Below are 8,333 nucleotides of genomic sequence, written 5' to 3'. Positions count from 1 at the left end.
AAAAATTTGGATCGTGTTGAGGATCTTCTTTATTTGACAAATGTAGGGAATACCATTCATAAGAAGCACCATGCAGTAGGATCAGCCATCACAAAGAGCACATGTATGTACATGCATTTTATCAATATATATATTTTTTCATTTGGAAAATAGAGAGCAGGATTATTTCAATTCAGTAATTTTCCAGTATGCTAAGTGACTTTATAAGTTGTAAGATACATTTCCTTTATTATGTTGGGATTTCTTCTCAGTTAAATACAATGTTTACAGCATTGAAGGATGCAGTATTATATACATATACTGAATCAGACTTGGAGGATTGTAGCAGCAACTAAATCTATTCTCCAAGATGTAAATCAATGTAATCAATCAGAAGGTTGAGGGTAGAGCTCACCTTGTTAGTCAACAGTGTGTGAAATACACACATCATAGTAGGGAGGGGTTCCTTTTCCTGTACCACCTGTGGTTTCCCAGGAAGATCTGGTACAAATACATTTAATAGACCAAGAGGCATCACCCAAAATAGAAACTGTGAATCCTCCAGTTAGTGACCCAGCACTCTAACCACATGGCTACCATGCCCCAAGATGTAAAAAATATGCAAATACTTTTATACTACACTTCACTGAAATCCAAAGGAATTGAATGTATATATTTAAAATGCTAATTGACTGTTGGTCAACCATAATCCTCATATGTATTGGATCCCTGGCTTAAATATGGTCATTGTTTAGATGCCTGGTGACTATCGATCAGGCCCAGGTTGGTAATTTGGCTTTTAATTTAATCACAAGAGAAATAAAAGAGCTTGTTAAATTATCAATTTTACTTTTTCATTGAATTAAACCCAAACATTAAAATAACTCTGTTTTCTGAACAGTATCATTAGACCTCGAACTTTTTTTTGCCGACCTCAGTGGCGGCGGGGTAACATCCTCGTCTGCCAACCCAAAGGTAGGTTTTTTCCTTAAACTAGGCTTGGGTGGTTGTAATTATGTCCATTGTTAATAGTCCAATGTAAAGGCCCAAAGGGTCTGTTTTTGGATTAATGCTAAATGTATAAAACTGTGACAGCCTTCATGCACTAATCTTTACTCAAAAACATGAATATTTAGCGCTTACTCCATTCCCTTCATTTTTCTGCATCCATAATTTGAGGGTGATCTCCCGGGAGAATGGCCCAAGCAAGATTTTCAAAAAATAAAACTTTTTTCAATTGATATCTTTTTTAATATACCCAATGTACCCTTATGATATCTTAGAATGATGATATACATGATACATTAAGACATCATTCCATGAAAAAAACCTTGAATGAAGGGAAAGGTAGTTTGACGATAGGAATCCCTCTCATATATTTTTTAGGTATCTAATATTTGTATCCACTGCTTGTATCTTTAACCCTTATTTATCATCACTTATGGAGGAAACCAACTGCCTGCACTTCTAGGATTACAGGGTTTGACTTGCATGGAAAAGAAATCCTGAGTGGACATATGAGAAACCACAAGGGGGTGCCCCTGGGGTTGTACATGGCTGGGGGTACCCATGTAGTTGTTGAAGGCAAGTGGTGTTACTGGTGAATCTTGCAATTTGACATTCCTGTTGCAGAATGGTGTGGGTATGTTGGCCAATGAAAGAATTGGAAAATTTTTCTTAATTCTTTCAAATGCTGCGTGTTTTAGCTTTCTCATATCATGCATTAATAAATAAAGATATAATTTAAGTTGTGTTTGATTTGTTCATTAATTTAATTCTTCATTTACAGTGCTGGGCATGGACTCATTTGCATGTGTAAATATCATCCTATTTTATGCATTCAACATTATTACACCACAGAGTTAGAAATGCTCCTACCCACTCTTTAATGCCATATATTTTTAACTTGACTCTTGAAGGCAGCTATCCGTTGCCATGGTGGTAACCAATGGACTGATGTCCTGCCCGTGGTTCTCATGGGTCTGAGGTCCACATTTAAAGAAGATATTCAGGCAATGCCGGCAGAGGTCATTTATGGCCAAACACTTCGGCTTCCTGGAGAATTCTTTTCCCCTTCCGCTAGTGCCATTGCTGCTACTGCAGATTATGTCACCACCCTGCGGCAGAGCCTTTGCCGACTCCAGCCACAGCCAGTCTCTCGACACGGAGCCCGCAACATTTTCATGTTTAAAGATCTGGAAACTGTTTCTCATGTATTTTTGAGAAATGATAGGCTTCATCCATCGTTGGATCCTCCTTATGATGGGCCATTTCTAGTGATCCAGCGTGGTCCCAAGACATTCAAACTGAAAATCCAGGGTAGAGAGGTATCTGTGGCAATTGACCCCATCAAACCAGCGTATGTTGTTAATGATGACATTTCTTGTGCCCAGTTTGATGAAACTCCATGGTTAGTGTCACATTGCCCTGCTGCTACCATACCTAGGGCGACCAATCCTACCGTTCCTCAGCAGCCTCCCATATTATCGCAACCTAGACGATCACAGAGAAGAGTACATTTTCCCAAGCATTTAGCTGACTTTGTGACTTAGGGGCGTTTCAATTTTTTTTTTCCATCTCCTGTATGTTATCTGATTTTACTTTGTACTTGCCGCTGTGTTATTGTATAACAGTATTTGTTTTTTTTGTGTGGTATTATGTACCTGGCATTTGTTAAGTAATTTTTGTGTGTTTTACAATCACTTTGTGAAGTGCCAGTTACAATTTCTCTCTCTTTGCAAGAGTATGCTCCGCATCTGCCAAGGGGGGTGATGTGGCGGTTCATTTGTTGTTGTAGCAGTTCATTTGTTTGTGCGATTCAGGGGTGTGCCGCGAGGTGTCACCCTATGCACGACCCACGAGGAGGCATTTTGACCCACGCGGGAGCAGTCACTTCTGAACCCCAGCCGAGCGTTCATCCATCTTGTGCACGTTGCGCCCGTGGCATATATCTTACCGTGTTGACCTTGGTCTTTTATCCACAGCACTCAGAATAAATCTGCTGTACATTCAAACGCTTTATATGTGCTTTATTAGTATTTCCTAGCACCCCCACAACTCTCATAGTTATGCAGTATAGGTGCTAATACTGATAGTCACAGAGTACATAATGGGCCACTGAACCAATCAATGCCAGAATCTGAAATGTGTGAACATTGTATTTAATATAGCTCTTTGGATTTCAATAAACCACCTCTAATGGATGTATTCACAGCCTACCACATTATATGTACTTGGTTCAACATAACCTTACATTCCCTTGATTTTTGTTGCATGATTTTGTAAGAAAGTTATAATATTTTATAAATATTGACATGAGGGTAGACATTTGGAATTACATTGCATTACCTTATTTACAGCTTGATTTTCCCATTTCAATGAGTGCAAGTTACCATGCACCAATGTCGAATAATATAGTTTTAAAAATGAATTCTCAAATTATTTTAATAAATTTAATATCACTTAAGGGAAATGAAAATCCCCTTGTTGAATAACAAGATTAAAAGTTTTATCCTATATAAAAACATGTCTCAGTAGGAATACATGTTCAAATTATGCCGAAAGTTAAGTTCCCTCTCCTTTCTCATAGGAAATATAGACATTCTGTAAATTTAGAGGTATTTTACAAATTTATTATGATGAATTTTATTCTCGTGTTACTTATAGTATCCTCTTCTGGGGTTTGTCTTCCCATGTGGGCATAATCTTCAAAATTCAAAAGAGGATTATCGTATCATTAACAATGCTCCTTGTGGTGCACCATTTAAATCTTTTCTTAAGACTTAGTTTGTTACAAGATGCATGTTCCTGTTTTAACGTCATCCTGCATGTGAAGGGTAATATTTCTCAGTAGAGGTCCAACTGCAATTACCATAGCCACTATTCATACAGAGATATATATATATATATATACATTCAAACACGAAATCCCGCCAAACGGCGAATAAATACTCATATATACAGAAACATATATAAGGAAAAGGGATAGGAACACGTATAAAGGACGAACACAATAGAGGTGGGGAAGGCGGAATCGAACGGATCACAAGAGTAAAAATATTTCCTCAACCGGGACTCGAACACCGGATCTTTCCACTTGCCGGGCGGATGCTCTTAACCACTTGAGCTATCGAGGATATGTAATTTACCCTGAGATCCGTGGGTCTTATATGTCGCCAAGCGCCCCGATTCTTTAGCCAAGAGATGGCGTCAAGGGGCTGTTTCACCCACCAAAGGAGAAATAGACAATACACAAGAGGAAAGGAGAGTGGTTAGAATTCATACAACATCATACAGGAAAAGAACAGTGCGTTTCGTGGCACGCATAGCCAGAAGAAAGAGATGAGCCACATTGGCCAAATACTATACCAAATAATATATGAGTATTTATTCGCCGTTTGGCGGGATTTCGTGTTTGAATGTGTATTTGGCCAATGTGGCTCATCTCTTTCTTCTGGCTATGCGTGCCACGAAACGCACTGTTCTTTTCCTGTATGATGTTGTATGAATTCTAACCACTCTCCTTTCCTCTTGTGTATTGTCTATTTCTCCTTTGGTGGGTGAAACAGCCCCTTGACGCCATCTCTTGGCTAAAGAATCGGGGCGCTTGGCGACATATAAGACCCACGGATCTCAGGGTAAATTACATATCCTCGATAGCTCAAGTGGTTAAGAGCATCCGCCCGGCAAGTGGAAAGATCCGGTGTTCGAGTCCCGGTTGAGGAAATATTTTTACTCTTGTGATCCGTTCGATTCCGCCTTCCCCACCTCTATTGTGTTCGTCCTTTATACGTGTTCCTATCCCTTTTCCTTATATATGTTTCTGTATATATGAGTATTTATTCGCCGTTTGGCGGGATTTCGTGTTTGAATGTGTATTTGGCCAATGTGGCTCATCTCTTTCTTCTGGCTATGCGTGCCACGAAACGCACTGTTCTTTTCCTGTATGATGTTGTATGAATTCTAACCACTCTCCTTTCCTCTTGTGTATTGTCTATTTCTCCTTTGGTGGGTGAAACAGCCCCTTGACGCCATCTCTTGGCTAAAGAATCGGGGCGCTTGGCGACATATAAGACCCACGGATCTCAGGGTAAATTACATATCCTCGATAGCTCAAGTGGTTAAGAGCATCCGCCCGGCAAGTGGAAAGATCCGGTGTTCGAGTCCCGGTTGAGGAAATATTTTTACTCTTGTGATCCGTTCGATTCCGCCTTCCCCACCTCTATTGTGTTCGTCCTTTATACGTGTTCCTATCCCTTTTCCTTATATATGTTTCTGTATATATGTATATATATATATATATATATATATATATATATATATATATATATATATATAATTTATATATAATTGTGGAACCAATATAAGTTTTTGCCTTTCTTTGTGTAAAAGGGTTATTCCCATAAATATATATTCAAGGCCCTACAATGACCTACACCAGCCATTTGTCAGAACAACAATACTGCCCATGAGCCCAAGGCAATAGTTATTTAATAAACTTTCCCATAAAATCAAATATGAAACAAAAGTACCTGTTTTCAAGAAAAAGCTGTTTCACCTATTAAAAAATAATATACTCTACTCTGTAAATGAATTTCTGTAATTCTCACTACACATCTAAATGCTATTCTGTAACATTCAGCTGGAAAAGGAGCCCACAGCATTATGAATATAGACTATGGAATTATCTTATAGATTAGCAAATATAAAAGACCTAGGAGTTATATTTGACTCATAGTTAACATTCCATTAACATTATAGCAATGCTCAATCTAAAGCATACAAATCACTTGGATTTATCTTCGAATACTGTAAAAACTTTAATCATATAGAGCCATTTAAAGTTCTGTTAATCTCATCATTTAGGTCACTTTGTGAATACTGGTCTACTGTTTGGCCACCTCACTACAAGCTCCATATTCATACAATTGAGCATGTTCAAAGAAAATTTGTGTACAAAATTGCATTCAAATACAATTTTTATGGAGATCTTTATAGCTATCATGAAATATTACCTTTACTAAATCTTCCCTCCTTGCATAAACATAGACAATTATTAACATAACTTTTCTTTGGGAATTCCTGCATAACAAGATTGATTTCTTAGATCTCATAAGTGCAATATCTTTCAGAGTGCTTTCACATAACACAAGGTATGAAACACTCTTTGAAATTAAGTATCATGCGCAAAATTACACTTACTACTCGCCTATAAGCCAGATTATGAGAGATCTCAACAGTTGTGATTATATTGACCCATTTCCTATCCCCCCAGGATCCCTAAAAAAAATGTTATTAAAAATACCGGAGGAATTTTAGAATACAATAATTGCTGTTTGTATATCTGCACATGTCAATTGGTTGTTCTTAATGGCCATAGAATTTTCTTAACCGATGCCTCAAGATCTATTTAAATGGCTACTACTAACATTTATCATTTTGTACCATCATCTGGACTGTAACAAATACTATGTTTCCTATGTTCTGTTTCCATTTTTCAATTTGGAATATTATTTAATATTGATATTTTGTCTACATTGATTCATCTAACTAGGTATGTATGTGTGTACCTATATGCCATCTGAAAATGTCTTTCATGCATTGAAAACCAAGATTATTCTTAAAATCTAAATTATATTTTAATTATGAATATTAAGTATGTATCTTTATGTAATTTGTACCTGCATGTAAATGTTTTTTAAAATTGTTTAACTAATCTATGTTTTACCTTTCTTTTTGTAAAAGGAATATTCCTGTCAATAAAGAAATAAAAATGAATTCAGACTTATCCAAATAATATATAATTATAATAGTGAACCGGTATGCATATATATTGTCTTTTTTTAATTGTGATGTTTATATCTGAGTTTCATATATTTGTTTGTGTGTTAATATGCACCAAATCTCCAAACAAATAAATGCATTATTATTGTAATCCAAGGAAATCTGGAAGAAATAGATAAATACACGGATATTAAGTGAAAAACAGAGGTACAGTATGGTACACTAAAATTTTTTCTATCATTACTTTAAATTGAAAAACGGAAATTGCAAATTTCTAACAATTGAACGCTTACTAAATGGCCTAGGCTTGATTCTGGATGACACCTCTATGCACCCTTAGCTTTACCAAAGCTGTGTGATTTTTCTGGGAGATCACAGGAAGAGGAACCAGCCCCTCTACCCTCACCTATCAAACAAAAATTCAGGTTAATTACTGTTTTTTCTTGACCTATGATTATTTTTAAAGACAAAAATATCTAAGCCATTCACATTTCACGTTCACAGAAAATTGTTTCAAGTTTTTGTGGAATTTTTTTCTAAGCATTTAAAAAATTTCATTTAATCATTTATTATTTTCTAAATATTAAATTTTTTTGTTCTTGTATTACTCATGGAATTCCTTTAACTTTTCCTTGAATGTTGTGATTATTTTTATTTTAAAGAAACCATTGATGCATTGCAAATAATAGCTTATGTAATTGTAGTTATTTTCCCCTAAAGTTAGTCATATTTTCAATAATTGGAGATTTCATGTACCTTGTACTTGGCTTATTAAAATGTCTAGTGATGAAATGTTCTGGACACCAGTTGTTTAATACACATATAAAGTAGCCAGTGACAATGGAATTTGATTGTTCAAAAAAATTATTTCAATAGGTCCTAAAACTAGAAATCAATGTTCATGCTATTTACTGTCCATGTTTATGACAATAAACCCCCAGCTAGTAACAGTGAAACTAAGTGAAGGACAGCAAAATTATAAATGTGGTACTTAATGATGGGATGATGGCAAGTAGCAATGATATGGTTGGTGAAAACACCTCTACAAGAAATGACCTAAATATTCCTCGGCTGTATTAAGCAGTAATTAAAAAAGCACTATTTTTAGACGTCTTACCCTAGGTAGTCGTAAAATTCTATAGATATTTGAAATAAATAAATGTGGAAACGTTAATTAAATACAGTTGGAAGCTTCTTACTAAAGTAATTAATTCCAGGGTTTTGATAATTGCATGTACCTATATACAGGTGTGGTATATAACAATATTTTTCAATTATAATTTGTACATATGAACTTAATGAGTACATATGTATGACACTTGGGTGCTTGTTTGAATTGCATGAATAGCTTAGCTAAATAAAGGCATTATTATTATTCTCTAATGACATTCACGTAATTCAGTCGCGAATATATTAGTTATTAAATCAAATGTAACTGTTAAACGGACTATTGACATTCCGATTCGCAATCAAGTCATTCCATAAGTACATCCGTCGTAATTGCCATTTCGACCTCGCGCGCTATTCCCGGCTGCAGGATATCGTTACTGACTTGTTATTGCACTAAACAA

This window comes from Hetaerina americana, unplaced genomic scaffold (assembly GCF_022747635.1).
Source record: "Hetaerina americana unplaced genomic scaffold, ioHetAmer1.1.p SCAF_24, whole genome shotgun sequence".
Lineage (NCBI taxonomy): Eukaryota > Metazoa > Arthropoda > Insecta > Odonata > Calopterygidae > Hetaerina > Hetaerina americana.
The sequence above is the reverse complement of the archived record's forward strand: the minus strand, read 5'-3'. Positions refer to the sequence as shown.